At 32.2% G+C, this 23,441-nt stretch overlaps 1 pseudogene; it reads left to right on the plus strand.

The window, feature by feature from the left end:
• The first annotated feature begins 251 nt into the window (after positions 1-251).
• Positions 252-5,154, plus strand: LOC120170079 (annotated as a pseudogene).
• Positions 5,155-23,441: the final 18,287 nt, after the last annotated feature.

Genomic DNA, 23,441 nt, shown 5'->3' on the forward strand with positions numbered 1-23,441 from the left:
CTATCCAAACTTTAGCAACATTTATACTAGTATAAAGGCTAAGCTCCTCCCTTCAAAAACTCCTCATTTCGAAACATAGATACACATTTTAGTTTCAATGAGGTGTTTAAGTTACGTGTTCTATTGGATTAGTTTCTTTTAATTTATATTTATATATTTTTTTTTGGATTTTAAGGAAATAAAGAGGATCATTTCATAAATCAATTCAAAACAAAAAGAAAGAAAATGAATTAAAAAAATTGGTATAACTAATGGTTGGGATAATGAATAAGTTGAAGAAACTCGACGCCTAACATAAGATCAACAAGGATTTCTATAGTTTTACACATTCTGGTGGCATTATCACTATCGTCTCCTCCATTGTTATGCTCCTGCTCTTCTTTTCTGAGCTCCAACTATATCTTTATGCTTCGACTGAAATAAAGCTTGTGGTTAATACTTCAAGAGGGGAAACTTTACACATCAAATTCGGTATCACATTTCCTCATCTTGCAAGCTAAATCCAAAGTATTGGTGCAATGGATGTAAGTGTAGAGCAACACCTTTATGTGAAACGTGATATATTAAAGAAATGGGTAGATGCACATTGCAATGTTATAGATGTAACACCCCTTCTCCGTATTCTTCACCGAACACGAGTCTGAGATGTCACTTGGTACTTTTAAAACAATTCTTATTAAAAAATTGGTAAAATTTTGTTTTTTAAAAATCATCAATTTTTAACAATAAAAATAAAAACTACTTAATCACGTAAAATCAAAAAATATTATTATATTCGAATCAATTTTGACTTTAGACAATAACATAGCAGCTCAATATTGTTTCATATAATGAGAGAAACTGACTAAAAACTACCTAATAAAAATTCATCCATATAGCCATTAAAATATAATTTAATATAATACTAACCATACAAACTATTTCTTATATATAGTAGTGTTTAATACTATTCATTAGAAGTTAGTATATATATATATATTTCAACATACTTATATTAGAACAAACACAACACATAAATATACATGCCAACTAGAAATATTAAAACATCAAAAAGATGCCATATTGATACTAGGGAGTTGGTCCTCAAAAAGTGATTCCAAACTACGCTCCTTAATCCACTGGCCTTTTTTTTATCTACTCGTGAAACCATCACACGCTAAGTATACACTTAGTGAGACATTTTCATAATTTCAACAAAATATATTGATATATAAAATATTATGTAAACCATAGTACGATAATCATCATGTAGTAATATATGAACATATAAAACAGACTCGTCAAAGTCAGTTTCTCATCGTGTATCCTAAAAATCACCAGTTTATATAAAGTAGAATTCAATACCAAATCAGAATATTCGAAGAAAGTTTTACTTTCAATCAAATCGATCAAACATGAACTTTTCAATTTCATTTAAATCATATCCTAATGTATGGCAAATGAGAATGCAAGGTACACGAGTCACATTGTATCCATATTGCATTTTCAGTGCCAGACAAATATACAAGTACTATAGAACACAATATCACGTATCTATAATCGGGAATACCATAGTACCGATAACACATTACTATGTTTTGCATTCCCTAGAGTAACATGGTACCAAAATCACATATTACCATGCACTTAATGCAATTGCGCGCAATAATATCAAAATCACATTACTTCGTGCATAATGCAGCTATTGATACTCCACCTTTATGGCATGTCAATTATACCAGACAATCTCAATGTACATACAATGGGCATTTTTGTCAAAATCATATATCCTCCATGTATCAAAGATATCAATATCGATGGTTATATCAAAATATCATATAATAGTGCATTAGGCAGTTCATACCCAAAATGATTGAAATCTATTTAACAAAATATTATGAAATATATCAATATACAATTCATATCCTTTTCTTTTCCAAAACATTTGAGGTTGAATCATCTTAATTCTTCCTCATATCATACATATAATAATATAAGTAAGAATGCACTCACCTGATATGCCTCACTAGAAAACCTTTAATATTGATATGCTTTACTCTTGTACTTTTTCCTTAGCTATAAGCTTATTTTGATCTCGATTTTGAGCACGATCTACACGAGCATCATTACACAACACATACAATTTCAAAATACATGTCTTACTAACATGAACATAGGCGTACATTGATTAATGTTTAAATTATACATTATTTTATGATTAATTACTCCTTGATTATATAATTTTACTTGCTAACTTGGGCCTTTTCATTCATTTTCGATGCAGGACATTGAATTCCAGAAATTATTCTAAGAACAACGAAATCGTGTAATTTTTTATTTTTCTGGATTCATAGTCGGATTAGTGGGCATGACTCTGGGCATGATGCATCTGACGAGGCGATGAGTCAGCACCTTCCAGAAAGTCCAGTCAGCTCTTCTAGAAGGACGAATGGGTCTTCCACATTTTTGAAATTTGAATTCAAGTTAAACTCATGCTTTTAGGATTTTAGTTTAAATATCTTAAGTATTATCTTTATGAATTGTATCTTATTTTTAGGAATTATCTTTTCTTTGCTTTTAGGATTTTTATAAGGCTATAAATACCCCTTCAGGTAAGCCTAATGGAATCATTCTTTCTTTAGTTTATTAAAAAATATTTTCTTTTATTTTTGTTTTCTTTAATTTTCTTTCAAACCGAGGGCTAAAGCGATGACTCAATTCCAATGTGAGAATTGAAAAGCACTTGAATAACTTCGGAATATCTCTCTCAATCTCTACGCTTATTTTCAAAATCAAAACAGCTTTTAAAATCAAAGATTGACTTTGGTCAAGATGTTATTATGATTAAATGTGTGGGAGGAAGGATCGGCTTATTGAAAGCACATTCGACTTCTTGGGAACATACTTGGCAAGATTGTCTTGCTAAGAGGGAATTGAGATCATAATTAGTAGTTATTGAAACAACAATCTGAGTCTGTCTTCACAAACTTAAATGGTTATTGATCTACAACAATTGATGTTAATCAGATCAATTTTCGAAGCCAAAATCAAAGAGTGCCTTAGGTATTCGGTATACAAAGAAGAGTCATGAAGATTGCCCTTGTAGATAATGTATTCGGTGTGAATCCTGAAGGGAAAATCTAATTCAATGATCCAAAGGAAATTGAGTCAAAGCGAAAGCCTAAGGTTGATTTTACCATATTAAATTTTCTTTTAAACTTTATCTGTAATTTTCTTTTTAATCTTCTTTGAAATCTTTTTATTTTTCTTTCTTCTATTTTATTTCTCTTCATATATAAATCCCCACCATTACTCAAATTCTACTCCATCCACTTCTTGGCTCAAAGATTAAACAAAGCACGAATAAATCATGAAGTTTCCTTAGTCTCTGTGGGATCGACCCTTAATTCTCTTTTACTACGTTAAATTTCCTTTATTTATTAATTGAGAAGAATGAATTATTTTGATGCGAAAAATGACGCGTGTCACACATTAGCATAAAAATTTCTAAAAATTCTTTCGATACTAAATCCAATTGATATCCACAATACCAATCTTAACACTTCAAAATACAACTTCAATTGTTATAATATTCAACTCAATGAATAATTCACATAATCATTTCCAAATTTCACAATTTAATCATCAAAATGTATTATTTTAGAATTCATCCTAATATTTCCAAAATATTAAAAATGATCCCTTGCCATTTCACGTCAAATTCAATATTCCAACAACTCATTAAAGCATGATACATCAATTATAATCAATTTCCACAATAAACCCATTATTCCTATAACATGTGATTTGGTCGTTTAAGCTTTACAAACTTCCAAAATGGTCCAAACAACATTCTAAAACTTGTAGAATCATTCATTCATCATTTCTAACCCTTGAATATTTTTTCCTTAATTATTCCACCATGGTCGAATATCAAAGGTTGCTTTAACCTTGATTTTCAATTTGATTCAAGCATGAATTCCACTTTTAAACATCATTTCTGAGAATTTACAATCAATCCCATGTCAATTTCAATTCAAACTTCAATTTCTATCAAAACTCTAGCTATGACCAAACCATATACATATCATTTCTAATGGGTTTCAATCATCTTTTAAGCATGGAAGATTCAACAACGTCAACTACAATATAACACAACTTTAAAACATGAAAACCTAACATCCCCTTCATTCATTCAATTCAAGAACTTAGGGTTTCAAGCATGGAAAGCATGAACAAACGGTACCAAATGATAGAAAATTTCATGTAAAACAATTTTCTATTTCATGCTTTCATCCAAAATCCTAACAATTTAGCTTGAAAATCAAAAAGAAAACTTTTTATTCCCTTTGGAGAACCTCAAGGAAACTTGAAGATTATGGAGAAAATGTCTTGAAATTTCTATGAAAATATCATAAGTCATATGTCCATTTAATAAATAAAATGAAATAAAAATTCATTTAAAGCCAAATGATAATTTTGCCCTTGAAATCACATGTTTATTATCATGCTACATGTCAATTTTGTTCATCAAAAAATCAAAGATGAACCAAAAATGATAATTTCCAACATTTCCCTTGTACTTTTTTAAAAATTACAATGTTGCCATCTTTCATCCAACAACTCATATTTAATATTGGAAAATCAACTTAAGTCCAATGGTCCATATTAAATCCTTCCAAATTAACGCAAGGAAATGAAAATATTAAGCTTGCCTTATCATCCTTCAAAATATCTCAAAAATTCGATTTTATTCGATTATCCGAATTTTTCTCAAAATTTATCGCTTTGTAGCTTTTAATACAAATTCAGTACGAAAAATCTGAGTGACACGAAAATACAATTCTTAGGGGTAAACTAATCATTTACGAGACTAAAATACATAAATATTGAGAATTATAATTTAGTCCCTAAACTTTTCTAAGTTTACATTTTTGCTATTAAACATTCAATTTATTAATTTTGGTCACTAACTAAAATTTTGGGTATTAAAATAGAATCAAGAAAAGAAGGAATTGGTGCTCCCAAGATTGAATTGTATTTACAGTTGCATGTGGCAGGCTCGAGCATAATGAGATGTATTGTGGTTCATGTTAAGGTGTAGAAGAGGTTGATGATGATTGTTGCAACTCCTGTGAGAAAGTTCATTTTGCACTTGGGAAAAGATTTCAGTAATCAAATGTTCATACCTTAATTTTATCGACAAGTGAAAGAAGGAAGGTTTTCTTTAGAAGTCAATAAGATGTCAGAGAATTTTCTTTTTTTCACTTTGGAAAAGCTTTCAGTAATCAAATGTTCATGTACATGACTTTCTAGCATTTTAAAAGGACAATTTTAATCTAAGTACAAGATCAAGATTTCGGAGATTACAATGCTCAATGGACAGAAGAACAACCAAGTGGGATGTTCCAGTACTTTATCAAGGTTGTACCAACGGTACAGATGTGAGTGGACACATTATCCAGTCTAATAAGGTTTCTTCGTAATAAAGCATTTTAAAGGTGCGAAAATAAGCCAGCAATTCCTATGGAATAAGAATTCTTGATGACCAAGTATTTAGCTTTATAAATAGTGATAATATCTTAACCTAATGAGAGAGAAAATTATTTTTGGAGAGATGTAATCTTTTTTGCGATCTCTGCAACTTTTGAGTTCATGTTCCAGAGATAGTTTGTTAGGGATTTAGAGAGTTTTTAGGATACACCGAGTTTTGCGATACATGTGATATCATATATTTATACTCTTCGTGTTTTACATCTATAATGGATTATTGCCCATCTCGCCCGTATAGGTAGGCAAAGCCAAACCAAGTTAAATCTCATCTTATATGCATGTCTTATTTTGTGTTGATATCGCTTTGGTTATTTTTCCGCAGAGTTGTAGTTCAGACTATGGAATTTTGAAGGAATTTTGAAGGAATTTGTTACTGCAGATTTTGTTAGCAAGTTTGGAGACATGCAAGATTAATTTGTTGCAATGAGTTTTCAATTGTAGGGAAGTAATTATCGATTGATCTAGTGATACTTCAATAGATATTCCGTAAGAATTGAAGTTGTTGCAGACTTGAAGTTGTCGAATACTTGAAGACCAAATTTTGATGAAATTTGACTCAAGGGGGGAGATTTGTTATATTTTAACGTAAATTATAAGAATTCTTGGTGGCAAAGTATTTAGCTCCATAAATAGAATTTATTTCTTAATTTATTGAGAGAGTTAATTATTTTGGAGAGATTTAATCCTTTTTGGGATTTATGTTGTAAGGATTGATAGAGTTTTTGGGATACATCGGGTTTTGGTATCTATATAGGATTTTGGGATACATGTGATATCATGTACTTGTACTCTTATTGCTCTCTACATCTATAAAGGATTATTGTTTATCTCGCCTGTGGAGGTAAACAAGACCGAACCACTTTAAAGCTTGTCTCTTGTGCATGTTTTATTTCATGTTGATATCACTTTGATTATTTTTTTAGTAAACTACACGGGAGACCACTAAACTATGGTCAAAAATCAATTTGACCGCCAAAGTTTCAATTGAATCAATCAGACCACCCAACTATTTAAATGTTTCAATTAAGCCACCGACCGTTAATTTTTAACGGAGGTGGTGACGTGGTCGTTAAAACATTTTGGTATAATTCACAATTGATCCCTGTAACTTATATATTCTTTCAATTTGATCCTAATTTTAATAAATTAAAATAAATTAAACCATCAAATCAGGAGGTGCCACGTATCATTGGTGACATCTTTCATGACATGTGTCTTATTTGATTGGATGACTAAATTTATTTGAATTTATTTTTAATTTAATAGATTTATTTTTCACTAATCAGAGGGTGGTCACCCTCTGGTTGAAAGAAAATAAATCCGCACAAAAAGTAGGTGAAAGGAATTGAACCCAAGTTGCTTGGCTAGAATATTAGAAATCAAACCATTGAGCTAAGGCAGCCATTTGATATGCTTTGGAAAACAAATAATATATATATATTGTACCTTAATATATAAATTCTTTACTCAAAATTAAAGAATATTTTATATATCTTAAATTTTAAAATTATCTTTTATTTTTTTTAACTTATTAAATATATTTTATTTTTTTCTTAACTTATTAAATATATTTAATTTTATTTTAATGTAAAAATATATATATTATCTTTATAATCACTTAAAAATATATATTTTTAAATATTTTAACATAAAATATATTTAAATATTTTATTCTTATCTTCACTTAAAAATATATTTTATTTTTATTTTAAAATTAAAAATATATTTTATCGTTATCTAAACTTTCAAAAATATATTAAAATATATTAACTTCAAAATTTATTTTAATTTAAAATAAAATATAATATAATTTAATTTAAGATATTTTTAAAAAATAATTTAAAAGTTAAGATAATAATAAAATATATATTTTTATATTAAATTAATAATAAAATATTTAAATATATTTTAAGTTAAGGTATTTTGTCAAAGAAATTTTAACTGATGATAAAGATGAAATATATATTTTAAGTTAAAATATTTTAAAAAATATATATTTTTATGTGATGATAAAGATAAAATTTATATATTTACATTAAAATAAAAATAAATATATTTAATAAGTTAAGAAAAATATATTTAATAAGTTAAAACAAAAATAAAAGATAATTTTAAAATTTAGGATATATAAAATATTAAAGCATTTTATATATTAAGGTACAATATATATATATTATTTGTTGTCAAAAACATATCAAATGGTTGCCTTAGCTTAATGATTTGATTTCTAATACTCTAGCCAAACAACCTCTCACCCACCTTTTGTGCGGGTTTATTGTTTTCAACTAAAGGGTGACATGTGTCACCCTCTGATTAGTGGAAAATAAATATATTAAATTAAAAAATTAAAATAAATTTAGTCATCCAATCAAATTAAGACACGTGTCATGACAGGTGTCAACAATGACATGTGGCACCTCCTAATTCGATGGTTAAATTTATTTTAATTTATTAAAATTAAGATCAAATTGAAATAATATATAAGTTATAGGGATCAATTGTGAATTATACCAAAATTTTTTAATGGCCATGTCACCATATCCGTTAAAAATTAATGGCCGGTGGCTTGATTGAAACATTTAAATAGTTGGGTGGTCTGATTGATCCAATTAAAACCTCGATGGTCAAATTGATTTTTGATCATAGTTTAGTGGTCTCCCATGTAGTTTACCCTATTTTTTTACTTACAAATTTCTAACAAGTCGTATCAGAGTTATGGTTCGGGCTATGGAATTTTGAAGGAATTTTTTTTGTTGCTTTTGTTAGTGATTTTGAAGACATGCAAGATGGATTTTCAATTGTATGGAAGTAATTCTCGATTGATCTAGTGATACTTCAATGGATATTACGTAAGAATTGAAGTTGTTGAAGACTTGACAACGGTGTTTTAACGGATTTGTGACTTACATAAAAATTGAAGTTGTTGAAAACCTAATAACCAAATTTTGATGATATTTGGGTGAAGAGGGAGATTTGTTATATTTTCACACAAATTAAATTTGATAATTAAGTTGGATTTTATTGTAATAAAAATTCTTGGGGTCTTAACCTATTGAGAGAGAATTATATTGGAGAGATGTAATCCTTTTTAGATCTCTACAACTTTTGAGGTTTATATTGCAGAGATAGTTTTGTTGGGATTGAGAGTGTTTGGGATACAACGGGATGTGATATCTATATATGGTTTTGGGATACATGTAATATCATGTACTTGTACTCTTCGTGTTCTCTACATCTATAATGGATTATTGTTCATCTCGTTCATGGAGGTAGGCAAGACCAAACCATGTAAATCTTGTCTTCAATGCATGTCTTATTTTATATTGATATCGCTTTAGTTATTATTCTGCTTCCAAATTTATAATAAGTGGTATCAAAGCTATGGTTTGGTCTATGGAATTTTTAAGGAATTTATTGTTTCAGATTTTGTTAGCGATTTTAGAGACACGCAAGATGAATTTGTTGTAATGAGTTTTCAATTGCATGGAAATAATTCTCAATTGATCTAGTGATACTTTAATGGGTATTACGTAATAATTGAAGTTATTGAAGACTTGACAATAGTCTTTTAACAGATATGTGACTTACATAAAGATTGAAGTTATTGAAAACTTAAAGATCAAATTTTGATGATATTTGGGTGAAGAGGGAGATTTGTTATATTTTCACACAAATTAAATTTGATAATTAAGTTGGATTTTATTGTAATAAAAATTCTTGGGGTCTTAACCTATTGAGAGAGAATTATATTGGAGAGATGTAATCCTTTTTAGATCTCTACAACTTTTGAGGTTTATATTACAGAGATAGTTTTGTTGGGATTGAGAGTGTTTGGGATACAACGGGATGTGATATATATATATATATATATGGTTTTGGGATACATGTAATATCATGTACTTGTACTCTTCGTGTTCTCTACATCTATAATGGATTCTTGTTCATCTCGTTCATGGAGGTAGGCAAGACCAAACCATGTAAATCTTGTCTTCAATGCATGTCTTATTTTATATTGATATCGCTTTAGTTATTATTCTTCTTCCAAATTTATAATAAGTGGTATCAAAGCTATGGTTTGGTCTATGGAATTTTTAAGGAATTTATTGTTTCAGATTTTGTTAGCGATTTTAGAGACACGCAAGATGAATTTGTTGCAATGAGTTTTCAATTGCATGGAAGTAATTCTCAATTGATCTAGTGATACTTCAATGGGTATTACGTAATAATTGAAGTTATTGAAGACTTGACAATAGTCTTTTAACAGATATGTGACTTACATAAAGATTGAAGTTGTTGAAAACTTAAAGATCAATTTTTGATGAAATTTGGGTCAAGGGGGAGTTTTGTCATATTTTGACACAAATTATAATTGGTAATTAAATTTGATTTTAACGTAATGGAAATTCTTTGTGACCAAGTATTTGGCTCTATAAATAGACATAATGTTTAACCTATTGAGAGAGAAATTTTTTTTTGAGAGATAGTAATTATTTTTGGAATCTTTATAACTTTTGGGGTTTATGTTACAAATATAGTTTTATAGTGATTGAGAGAGTTTTGGGATACACAAGGTTTTGATATCTATATCAGGTTTGGGGATACATGTGATATAATATACTTGTACTCTTTGTGTTCTCTATATCTATAATGGATTATTGTTCATTTTGTCAATAAAGGTAGGCAATGTTGAACCACGTTAAATCTTTTCTCCTGTGCATGTCGTATTTTATGTTGATATCCCCTTGGTTATTTTTCTGCTTTCAAATTTTTAACAAGTGCTACCAAAGCTATGGTTCTAGCTATGGAATTTTGAAGGAATGTGTTGCTGCGGATTTTGTAAGCAATTTTAGAGACATGTAAGATGAATTTGCTACAATTAGTTTTTAGTTGCATGGAAGTAATTCTCGATTGATCCAGTGATACTGCAATGTATATTGCGTAAGAATTGAAGTTGTTGAAGTCATGACAGTAGTGTTGTAACGAATATGTAGCTTACATAAAGATTAAAGTTGTTGAATACTTGAAGACCAATTTTTATGAAATTTGGGTCAAAGCGGAGATTTTTTATATTTTGACCCAAATTATAATTGGAAATTAAGTTGTATTTTATTGTAATTATTTTAGGAACAAGAATTCTTTGTGACCAAGTATTTAGCTCTATAAATAGAGATAGTCTTAACCTAATTAGAGAAAGAATTATTTTGGAGAGATGTAGTCCTTTTTGGGATCTCTGTAACATTAAGTTGTATTTTATTGTAATTATTTTAGGAACAAGAATTCTTTGTGACCAAGTATTTAGCTCTATAAATAGAGATAGTCTTAACCTAATTAGAGAAAGAATTATTTTGGAGAGATGTAGTCCTTTTTGGGATCTCTGTAACTTTTTGAGTTTATATTGCAGAGATAGTTTTGTATGGACTGATAGAGTTTTTATGATACACCGTGTTTTTGTATCAATATCGGGGTTTGGGATACATGTGCTATTATATATTATGTACTTTTTGTGTTCTCTACATCTATAATGAATTATTGTCCATCTTACCCGTAGAGGTATGATAACCGTCGTTTTGCTATCAAAATAATTTCGGCTTCTTAAATAAAAAGGAAAATGTAGTATATAGAAGCAGGGTCGATCCACAGGGGCTATGGTTTTTTTGATTTAGTAAAACTCTTTGATTTAGAGGATGATAGAATTCCAGATGAAGTTGAAAAGATATAATAAAATAAAATAAATAATTATAATTTAAAGAGAAAAAATAATAAAATAAATAATAATAAATAAAAAGGGAAACTAATAAAATAATAAATAATAGTAGTAAAGATAAAAAGAGCGTTTTTAAATTATTTAAAGAAGTATAATGAGATAAAAATTAAATAAACAAATAAATAAAATAAATAAATTGGGATAAAGAAAACGTATGGTGAAAGCAGCCTCAGACTTCAGCTTCGCCTCAAATTCCTCGGATCATCGAAACAAATTTTTACTTCAAGATTAACGTCAGCTTACAAGGACAATTCTTCGCTGCTAACTCGGATTGTGTCATTTCAACAATAACTAATTTCGATCTCAGTTTCCTCTTAGCAAACAATTTTGCTAAGTGTGTTCTCGGGAAGTTGAATATGCTTTAATAAGCAAATCCTCTTCAAACGTTAACAATAACAATATCCGAACCAATGTCGAAATCGTTTTGATTTGAAAAGTAAGCTCAAAAAACATAGAGAAAATCCGAAGCGATTTAAGCACCTTACAATTCTCACGTTTGGAATTGAGCCTTCGCTTTAGTCTTCGGCTTGAAAGAAAATTAGCTAAGCATGACCAAAGTCATACTTAGCTTAATTTAAAAGTATGCGAAAAATAGAGAGAAAGCTAGAGAAAAAAAAAAAGATTTTATTCTCAGATGAGAGAGATATGTCTAGAGGCTTACCCTGATAGGGTATTTATAGCCTTCAAATTCCTAAAAAAAGCTAAAACATCTTAAATCCTAATTAAAACACTTAAAACTATTTAAACTAAAATACATAAAAAAAATATTTAAAATAATATTCTAAATCCTAATTAAAATACTAAAACCTATTTAAAGTAAAATACCTAAAACAAAGATAAAATATAAAAATAATATCCTAAAACTTAATTAAAATACTAAAACCTATTTAAACTAAAATACCTAAAACAAAGATAATATAATGTTTAAAATATTATCCTAAAACTTTGAGTTTAACCCAAATCTGAATTTCAAAAACTTGTGGCCAATTCATTCGTACTTTTAGAAACGCTGATTGGATCTTCTATAAACTGCCACGTCATACCATGTCATGCCCAGAGTCGTGCCCATTTCTCCAGCCATGACCAAATAATAAAAAAAGTGCAGAATACCTTCCTTTTAGTGAAATTTCTAGAATCTTACGTCCTGCACAGAAAATGAATTAAAATGAACAAATAAGACACAAAAATCAATGATTAAGGAGTAATTTAAAAGTAAAATATTAATTAAATTAAGCACTTATCAAATTCACCCTCACTTATTCAATGCTTATCCTCAAGCATTCCTAAATTAACATATCGAAATCATAAGTTGTCATCTTCAATTTCAATTTATTCCTCAAACTTCCAATCGAACTAAGTCCATGACATTTGACGAATTCAAGTTACAATCAAGCAAAGACACAACTAAGAAAATTTAAAGTAAGCAAGATATCTAAATTAATTTCCAATTTCAATGAAACATGACTTAATACCTCACAAATATTCACACATATTCGCTCATAGTGTTTGGGGTGAATGAAATCGCTCAAACCAAAACTAACCAAAATATTACCATAGGCTTGGAATCCAATCAAGTCTCCACTACTAAAAATGAACATAATGCAATAATCAAGGGGTCTTAAACAAGGTGTAATGGGGCTTAGGTTAGTGTAGGGAAAAGGCTAAAAAGAAAGGTTTAAAATACTGAAACAAGAGATCAAAATAATTAAGAACAATCCATGAATTAACATGAAGCACAATGAAGAACAAAACAAGGAAAAAAGAATAGATGAAAGACAATTGAAACGATCAATTTCTCCTTACCTTTTTTTCGATCAAGGGTCTATTTTTTTCTGCTTTTCGAAATAGTGAACAACTTGCTGTTTTTTTCAATTTTTTTTCGAAACAGTGAAATTTTTTTCTCATTTTTTTATTCGAGGAACAAGAGTGATACATGATCTCAAGTCTCGGTAAGGGTGTGAAAAGAGAGAGAAAAATAAAAAGAAAGGCTTCGGGTTTAATTATGAGGTGTAAAACAAAGACACGAAAATAGACTCAAACATGGTTCACTAGTGGATATATAGACGGGTAGGCTTTTTGGGAAAAGTGGGTTTATCCTATGTGCCCCTATCACATTAAAACATTACGTTCAACATGTAGTCTCAATATGCAATGTGATTACAAGTTCTAGAATATCCTAATTAGTTTGGCACACACAAGTCAAACAATGAGAAAGAAAGAAAATGTATGCTCGTTACGCCCAAATCTCACAAGAAAAGTTTATGTGCATTGACTCAAGTTCATCTCTATTGAAAAAAGCATGAAATATCAATAATCAACAAAAATTCACTAGATATATCAATCACCAATCATGAAAATTAAATTCGATCAAAAACATGGTCATAATCCAAAAGAAAGCAAGAGTATAAAGCGAAATTCAAGACTAACAACCAACGATCCCAACATATCAACATCAGAATAATGAAATTTCAAACAATTAAACAACTCAAGGAAAAATTTGACACATGCTTATCCTTCCCCCCTCACTTAATATGTTTTGTCCCAAAACGCATGTCGAATTTAAAAACAAATAGAGGGAAAAGGAATAATCCCCAATATAGTGGCGACCGCAGCCACAATCATGTCGAGACGAGCCCGGGCGAAGGTAAGAAATATTCGATCGAAATTCGAATCTATTGAGAGAAAAATAAAATAAAATTAAGCATCTGATAAAATAAAATAAAATAAATGGAATGAAATGAAATAAATTTGACTAAAAATAAAGCAAAATTAAAATGAAAATAAAACAAAAATAAAATGAAATGGGTTGCCTCCCATCAAGCGCTTTTGTTTAACGTCGTTAGCTCGACGACTTGATTCAGACTACAGCTTCTAAGAGAAATACTTCTTCCACTTTATACACTTTTTCCAACTAAGAATTTCCTTATGAGAAATTCTACGATTGTATAATTCTTTTATTTTCTCCTTGTAGAATTTGAATTTCTCATAGGTTATTCTTCGGATCTTTTTTAGCTTTTACAGCTTATCCGAAATAACCGGTGAAGTAGCATTTTCTCCTAAAAAGGCACTCTTTAAGTTTTTGGCATTTGTTTCAGTTCTACCTCAGGTGCCTGCAAAACATAAGGCATAACATTAGACTTAGCAGGAATCAATTTTAGATCCACACAATCTGAAAAATATTTTTTCAACTTTTTGATTTCATTATCATGATCTTCTAACTCCCTGTATAGATTAAAAAGAAAAATTAGTTTCTACAAACTCATTTTCTAAAGGATCAATAATACCAACATAATTTATGCTCGCCACTTTGTCTGGGAGTTTCATTTTCTTATACACATCAAATTCAACGATCTCACCATCAAACTCCTTAGTTAAAGTTCCGCTTCTTACGTCAATCTTTGTGTGCGCAGTACTTAGAAAAGGACGCCCCAATATAATATCGGAAGAAGTGTTGGTGCGATCATTCTCCATGTTAATTATATAAAAATCAGCGGGAAATATTAAATTGTTTACATCCACCAACACATTTTCCAAGAGTGCTTCCGGGTAAATGACAGATCTGTTGCCAAGCTGAATTGATATTTTAATATCCTTCAAGGGCTCATTAGTAATCATATTGTAAAAAGAGAGAGGCATTACATTAATAGAGGCACCAAGATCACACATGGCTCGTTTTATCCCAACTTTACCAATTTTACAGGGTATTGCGAACATACCTTGGTCTTTCAGTTTTGGCGGTAACTTTGTTGGAATACAGCTGAGACATGTTCTCCTAGATTTACCTTCTCATTCCCGATAAGCTTCCTCTTTGTTGTACAAAGGTCCTTCAAAACTCGGGTATATCTTGGGACCTTTCGGATAACCTCAATGAGAGGTATATTGATTTCCACCTTCTAAAATAGGTATAGTATTTCCTTTTCCTAATTTTGTTTATCCCTTTTTACTAACCTCGATGGAAAAGGTGGTGGTACGTCATAGGGAGATGGTTTTGGATCTGTTTGTACTTTGTCACTTTTCTTATGGGATCCTGAATCTACAGTCTTTCTTCTCTTTTTGGATTGTTTCATCTTTTGGAACAGGTGGCGCCACTATTGTACCACTCCGAAGAGTGATGGCGATGTTATTCTCCCTTGGATTTACCTTGGTTTGAAAAGGTAGTATTCCTTGTGATTCCAATTTCCCCATTGTTTAAACTAGTCGGCTCACTTGGTTATCCAACTCTTAAAGATGTGACTCAGTTCGACTTTGGAACTTTTCTTGGGATGCAACCAGCTTTTCTTGTGAAATTGCTAACTTTCCTATAAGTTCCTCCAATTATGAGTTTTGCGTTTGCTGTTGAGGATGAGGCCTTGGTTGATAAGTTGAATTGTCTTTGTGGAGGACCTGGATAGTTCCCTACTACATTGATTTCTACATTGCATCCTTTTTGTATCAGCGGGCAGCAATCTGTCAGATGGTCTAGCTTTGTGCATATCCCACACGTTCTTGTTGCTCCAGAATTTCCTGCAACAAGAGAATTAACTACTTCAGTTAACTTATCTAACTTATTTTCAAGGGAAAATGTACTTATCTCATGAACCTATCGGCTGGGTTCACTTGAAAACTGTTGAGAGTTGGCTGCCATGGTTGAAATCAGTTCCCTTGTTGTTGTTGGGGTCATGTTGACTAATGCTCCTCCACTGGAGGCATCCACCATTTTCATCTCCATTGGTAAAAGGCCTTCATAAAAGTATTGAAGTAACGTTTGATCACTTAATTTGTGTTGCATACAACGTGCACAAAGCTTTTTAAATCGCTCCCAACAGTCATAAAGACTTTCTTCACTCTTTTGTTGAATGGAAAGAATGCTCCTTCGTAACTCGTTTGCTTTAGCCGCTCGAAAGAACCTGTCAAGAAAAATTCGATTCATGTCAGCCCATGAATTAACTGAGTTTGAAGGTAAATAAAATAACCAATCTTTAGCCAAGTTGGCTAAATAGAAAGGGAAAGCTCTCAATTTAATTTGATCTTCGGTAACTCCCTGTGGTTTCATTCTAGTGCAAACCATGTGGAATTCCAACAAGTGTTTGTACGAATCTTCAGTGGGAAAACCATGGAAAGTGGGAAGAAGATGAATGAGTCTCGTCTTTAATTGAAATAGAGTCCTGCTACTAGGAAAATTAATGCATAATGGCATCTGAGTGACAGAAGTTGTGGCTAGCTCTCGGATCGTTTGTTCTTCTTCTGCCATCGGAGTGTTTTATGCGTCTGCTTCAGTCTCTGGATTTGATTATGCTTCTGAACTATGCTCTTTTTTTTCTTGTCTTTTTCTCTTTTCTAGAAGCGTTTTTGCGTGGATTCTTTGTGCTCGTGCTTCGATCTCTGGATCTAGATCTACTAATTTACTTGGGTTTCTTCTGGTCATATATCAAAAACTAGAAAAATAAATCAGTACTTGCCGTTAGTCCCTGGCAACGGCGCAAATTTGATAACCATCATTTTGCTATCAAAATAATTTTGGCTTCTTAAATAAAAAGGAAAAGGTAGTATAAAGAAGCAGGGTCGATCCACTGGGACTATGGTTTTTGTGATTTAGTAAAACTCTTTGATTTAGAGGATGATAGTTTTCTAGAAGTTGAAAAGATATTGAAGACACCTAATTTCGTCCCTTTTGATTAATATTATTTTTATAATTTACTTTTGATTAATATTATTTTTATAATATACATTATTGCAAACTATATCACATATTTATATTTTATTTTTATTTTTTTTTTGTGTCAGGCCCAAGATCATATTATACGGGGCCCAACAAAATGCCCTAGTCCAACCTAAATCCTAAATATGCACACGAGCTAGGTTTTCCAGCTAGCATTCCAAGCGACGCTGCATCCATTGCCTTACGAGTCATCGCTGCTCACGCTGCTCGGTCGAGTCCCTTGGTCAAGCATCCAAACGTCACGGAAACAATCCACCGAGTCCACTGCCGGGTTTCTCACCTCAACATTACCAACACACCAACAAACACAAGATATCAGTGTTTCATTTGGAATGAAACTCCTAGTTATTTCCATTATAAAAACATGTAACTAGGACACAGAATAGGGGGAGGACACGATTACACAGAGAGTTTACACAATGTAACCAGAGATTGCATACGAGAGAGGCATAAAAAATACAAAGAAGCAATAGTAGATGGAGGGTTTGTAAACATTTCAAAAACAAAATAAACGTAAAGGTATTTTTACCTTTTTTCTGATTCGGTTTCTTTGCGTATGCTTTGCTTCGTGCATGTTTTTTTTCTCGAAAAGTGTTCGGCCGATGAGTTTTTAGGGGAGGGGCCGAGACTTTGATCTTAGATCTACCCTCCCTCGAGGCATATCTTGTAAAACCGATTTGATTTTCAGTTCGAGAAGGTAAAGAGCTCTTTGAAAATCTATTTTTTTTGGTGTGCCACCGCCGATGAACGGCGGCCCGCCGATGAACGGCGGCCGGCGCCGATCTACAGCGGTCGGTGAGGCAGTGGCCACCGTGCTCTGGGTTTGCAGTGGTTGTGTTCTTCAAAATTGAAGAACACCTTGAATGATTTCAGAGAAAAGCATGGAGACCGTTTTACATTCATTTTGGTGTGGGGGAGAAAAATAAAATTTGTTTGTGGATATTGACTTAAATACTCGGCCCATTAACCTGAGTTGGATCCGCGCGTCAACCTGACCCATCAAGGGGAGATCTGTGTGTTTCTCTTTAAAATAGGGTAAACAACTCTTTTGGTCCCCCGTCGTTTTTAAAGCATAATTTTGACCCCAAATTGAATTTACACCTTAACATTACTTTGCATTTTGCCCCCTTAATTTTGGTTTTATTTTAATTTGATCCCCTACTATTATTATATATTATATTTTCATTATTATTTTATTCCTTTATATATACATATCTCATATATGTCCTTTTTCTATATATATATATATATATATAGATATATATATATAAATACTATTACAATTTGATTATTTATTTACTATATATGTGTGTATATATTATATTTTATTTTAATTATTTCTTTTATATCTTATTTATTTGTATTTATTTTATATATTTATTATTTTCGTTTTTATTCATTATTATTATATATTTTATTTTTAGATCTTTTGTCTTTATTATTATATATATATTTTTTATTATTATACTTACACACACCTACCTAGCCCCACATTTGTCTCCATTCACTAATTTTTTTCCTCTCCCCCACTTTCGGTGAAATGATGGGAGGGAGTTGTTTAAATGTGTTATTATTATATATATATATATATATATATATATATTCTATTTTAATAATGCTTTGATGTGAGGTATATATATATATTTATATTTTTTCTTTTTTTAAACATTACTATATATATACGTATTATTTATTACTATTATTTTTGTTAGTCTTTACTTATGTATATATGTACATATTCTTATATAATTTATTTTTCTATTTTATCTATTGTATATACACATATGTGTTCCTTTTTTTTATTTTTGTTATAACTATTATCATTCTTTGTATTTGTTTTTTTTTTACTTCATCCTTATTATTATCATTGTTATTATCATGGACTTTTTATTTATTTTATTTATCTAACATCTTATTTTGATCTTTTAAGGGTACACTTTTAAATTTATTAGAGATAAGTAATTTGGATCGTTACTTTATATTTTAATTTAAACTTTCAATTTTTCTTAATTTAAGACAACTGGAAATTACGTAGTACCGAAAGGGCAGTTCAAGGGTGCTAATCCTTCCTTGACTGTAATCAACTCCCGAATCCGACACATCTTTGGTAAGACGTAGATCAGGTAAGAAATAAGGTATCCGGTCAACCTATTTATTTTTAAATAAATGATCGATGGCGACTCTAATCCACATTTTTCAAGTCGAAGCCCAATCTCGAGGCCCAACCAAAAGACGGTTGCGACAGCTTGGCGAATCCGTTGGGGACAGGTAAGTGAGTCTGGCTAAGGTAATTTCAGTTGTCTTTTTAACAAAAAGGGTAAGTTTAAATTTTAAGGTAACATTTCGATCCTTTTTTATTTACTTTTGATTATATTTTCGAGTAAATAGTTGGACTAATCGTTTTCTCATGATTTCAGCCTTCAAAGTTTTTTTTCATCTAAGGCTCTATACCCGAGCTCTAAACCCTATTTTAAGTGGGGGTAAAAGCGACGCCTTCGTGTGAATTTATTCACCGTGCGGGCCTAGCAAGTAGCCTTCGGGATTCATATACCTTATGTCTTCGTGTGAATTTATTCACCGTGCAGGCATAAGGGAATGTGTCCTCTCGAGTTTAACTTAGTCCACACAAGCCTGTGATGGGTTTAGGACTAAGGGTCTGGCAAGCCCAAGGGCACCGGCAAGGAGAACTCCATTACCCTTTTTTAGAACCTAAACCCAGAGACTACAAGGAGTTAGGGCCCACCTCAAAACCTCGTTTTAAACCCTAGGATGCTGAAATTATTTTCTGCTTTACTTTCTGTTCAAAACATGTGAACTAGAAATTTATGCGGTTAGGACTTGTTCAAAATCAACTTGCGGGATAGAGATCATGTCCGGGTAGGAATAATAAGCATGTGGGGTAGATATCATGTGGGGTAGGACTTTTATTTTCATGATTGCTTTTATTATTATCTTTACCTTACTAACTCTTTTCATTTTTTTTTCTCTCTTTTAATTTATTTCCATCATATGCATCATTCAAAAGAGGTGTTGATCCACCAAAAAACGTGTTCATTAACCATAAATAATCTGCATTAATAGACAAAGGTGTTGTAATACAGGAGATTAAAAACCCCGAGGTACGACTATGGTCCGAGAAGGCTCAGAAAGAAAAGGGAGACTGTCTTCAAGGAAGTTATGTGTCAGAGCTTGTTAGCTATGCCTCTATCAGCCTAAAATAGAACAATGTACAATAACTTCGAGACATCTGGGACAGTTGGAAGAATGATCGAAAATAGAAGTTCAGTCAGCAGTATAGTGACATTGCACTTTTGCTTCATGTTAAGACCGGTGATCCCTTAATCAGAGCCTTGGTTCAACTCTGGAACCCGGGATACAGTTGTTTCACTTTTAACCAAAAGGACATGGTACCTACCATCGAGGAGTATACTACACTATTGCACTGTGAAAGCATTAAACTGGAGCGAGCCTACATCAAACACATCAAGAGTCAGCCTTTCAAGAACATACTAGCCAAGATTGCAGGGGTTGATGAAAAGTGGGTGACTGACCGACTCCAAAACAAAGGTAACGGGCAAGGAATTGAGTGGATCCACATAAGAAAACTAATGAATGACCACCCTGATGAATGGAAGACTATAGATCTTTTTTGCACTAGGTCTGTACGGTGTTATTATCTTTCCGAAGACCTTGGGGTGCATCGATGTAGTCGTAGTAGAACTATTTGAACAACTTCCAAGGCGAGTCAACCCAGCGCTGACCATCTTAGCCGAGACCTTTCGGTCTCTTAATCATTGCAGAAGAACTGGTGGAGGAAGGTTCATTGGATGTGTTCAGCTCCTTCAAGTCTGGATTCACAGCCACTTCTGGAAGACTAATGGGGTTGCTTACCACCGATTCAGCACAACCTATTCACCATTGGGAGAGTTTATCACTATGAAATGGCATGAAGATGCTTCGAAGGAAGAATAGATGAAGGTCTTCACTCATCTTCAGGATCGGGATATTACTTGGAGAGCCCCCTAGTTGTTCCTCTGTGACGTTCTTTTCTGATTTGGGGATTTTGACACTATGACCTTACTTGGACTTTGGGGTACAGTTGGGTATGCTCCGTTGTTGGCACTTAGACAGTATGGGGCACGTCAGTTTATCCTAGCAACATACGGATTACGTACATCAGAGTTTGTGTATCACGGTGACAGTTATAAGAAGATGATCAAAGAGGCAGTCGAGTCATGGAAGAAAGTATCCCCGATAGATGTCGTGGCTGCCAGAGATATGCTTACTCCAGATTATATGGAGTGGCAAAGATTGAGAAAGAATGATAGCATCCTGATGCTAGACTGTGAAGACACCCGGACCATGGAGGAACATCTCAGGCCTGTCCCTTCTGAACTTGAGATAGTCAAGGCAGAGTTTGAAGCTATGAATAATGAGCTGAAACAGAGAGTTAAAGAACTTGAAGCTGAACGTTATTAATGGAAACTAGATGCCAATTCTCAGAAAGATAGAGCAGACAAACTGGAAAGGGAGCAGAAAAGAGTCTATTTTGAGCTTGAAGACCTGAGAAAGGGGTACCAAGATAAAGTCAAGGATAACTCCTGAGAATCCAATGCCTGAGAATCCAAATGGCTGATCTGGAGAAACGACATGAGAAAGATGGTAAAACAATAGCTTCAAAAAGCAAGCGAGTGAGCTTCATATAGTGCCCTTCGACGGGGTTTGTAATGGCGTTTCCGTTGGGAGCAAGCACAACAAAGGATGAAAGCCAGAGACGCAGTCATCCGAGATTTCTTGGATCAAGTACAGAAGGAAGCTCGCCATCTACGCGGCCTGGCAAGGGAAGCTGGAGTGGTCCAACAAGGCATACAACTAGTGACAGATGGAAACATAAGACATGTAAACCTGTTGGAAGTTGTTCGGGGTCTAGGATTTAGTCCGAATGTACCTTGATTGTTTTGTCTCTTACAAGATAAAACATTTTTTTAGAAATAAGGATTATTTATAATAATGGACATTTTTCTGGATCAATGCCTCGAACATTTCATGCATTTTTTTTCATTTTGCGTTGTGCATCTACATTTCATTTTTTCATAAACATGAAATTTCTTCATGGAGGATTCAATGAAGTGGTTTTAACCACATGACACATCATGGAAGGAAGATTGTAACATCAAAAGAAAAAATTGAAAACAATACAGTGAGAGCCTGATCAACTGATTGTAGGACAAAGCCTGCCAGGATGATCTAAGAAAAGAATCCCCATATCCTAAGAGCTACGATGTTGAAGCTGTTACCTGTTACCACATAAGAAGCCCCAAACATTCCTCTGAAAACTGTAAGGCGCTTGCCGAAGAAGGGGGTATGGCATATACCATTTGCACTTAGAGGATTGTTTTGTTTGAACACGTCTTTGATCTTTCATGTTTGCTTAATCTTTTAAATGATTGAATTTATGCTGCTTTCTAAGGTGGAGCAATTGAACAAATTTTAATCTTTAGTTCTTTGAATATTAAATGAATTAATGATTCTTTTAAATCTTCAAAAATTATAGATTTTTGACATATGGAAAGATTAGACCTTTCTTACCCTGTCTCAAACCCCAGAATAAATACCTTGATTCTTTGCCCGGGGCATCTCGCGGGAGCCTGAACATGAGACATCTGGGAAAAAAGAAGAAGAATTCATTCGAAATAATTCTATAATACATTAATTACACTGTTTTTATGTGAATAGAATTAATCTTGAAAATCTATCCCCCTGGGGATACCTCTTCTGTGAAGATTTACATGTATGAAATGATGAACGACTTTCTTTCTTTATCCCTTCACAACAGGAGAAAAAATATATCCCTTGTGTCCCCTTTTGAGCATGTAGTATTTTTCTTCTGATTCAACCCTAACCAAGGATCACCCTCCACACTGGGGGCAAGGTGGAAGAAATATGCTCACATGAGCGAAGACATTGATTCAGATGAGATACCAAAAGGTGACCAATGCCAATGCGAAGATTCAATCAGAACAAAAGGGCAAAAACAAAAAGAAAAGAAGCAAAAAAGTAGGAAAAAAAAGAAAGAACAAAAATCAAAAAGAAAAAGGGACAAAAAAGCACATGCAAAGATTCAATAAAGACAAATGGTACATCAAGCTTCAAACTATGAGATTGATCAAGCACAATCATTCCCGAATCACTGAATCACTTCACTCGAAGATCATAGAGCATCAAGAGAGAGAGAGAGAAACATTTTGAGCAAGATTGAAAGTATCAGAATGAATTGATCCTTGGTTCAACACCCTGAAACACTTGTTTGAGCCTATTTATCCTTTTCTTTCATAACCATGAACCCTGACCTACATTACGTGCCTTAAAAGTCTCTTCTAATCATACATGGAATTCTAAACAAAAGAGAATATCTTCAGATTTCATCCCGCCCATCAGGATTAATCT

Source organism: Hibiscus syriacus, unplaced genomic scaffold, assembly GCF_006381635.1.
Source record: "Hibiscus syriacus cultivar Baekdansim isolate YM2019G1 unplaced genomic scaffold, ASM638163v2 tig00111772_pilon, whole genome shotgun sequence".
Taxonomy (NCBI): domain Eukaryota; kingdom Viridiplantae; phylum Streptophyta; class Magnoliopsida; order Malvales; family Malvaceae; genus Hibiscus; species Hibiscus syriacus.